Source organism: Nannospalax galili, unplaced genomic scaffold, assembly GCF_000622305.1.
Source record: "Nannospalax galili isolate Female #2095 unplaced genomic scaffold, S.galili_v1.0 scaffold1384, whole genome shotgun sequence".
NCBI lineage: Eukaryota > Metazoa > Chordata > Mammalia > Rodentia > Spalacidae > Nannospalax > Nannospalax galili.
Genome location: NW_008351703.1, coordinates 410,090 through 410,419, shown reverse-complemented (window position 1 = coordinate 410,419; position 330 = coordinate 410,090).

Sequence of the window (330 nt, the reverse complement as noted above, 5' to 3'; positions counted from 1 at the left end):
CTACAGACTTTTTTACAGAATTTTGTAACCTGCCACTTTACTGAATGTGTTAATAATTTCTAGGAGTTTTCTGGTGGGATTTTTGGCATCTCTTAGATATAATATGAATCACCTGCAAAAAGGGTTAATTTTATCTCTTTTTTTCCAATTATTGCTCTTTTAATTTCCTACTCTTGTTTTATTGCTCTTGCATGACTTTCAAGGACTATGTTAAAGAGAAGTAGTGATAGTGGACAGTCTTGTCTGGGTCCTGATTTCAATGGAAATGCTTCCAGTTTTTCTCCATTTAGAATGATGTTGGCTGTGGGTTTGTTATATATGGCTTTAATT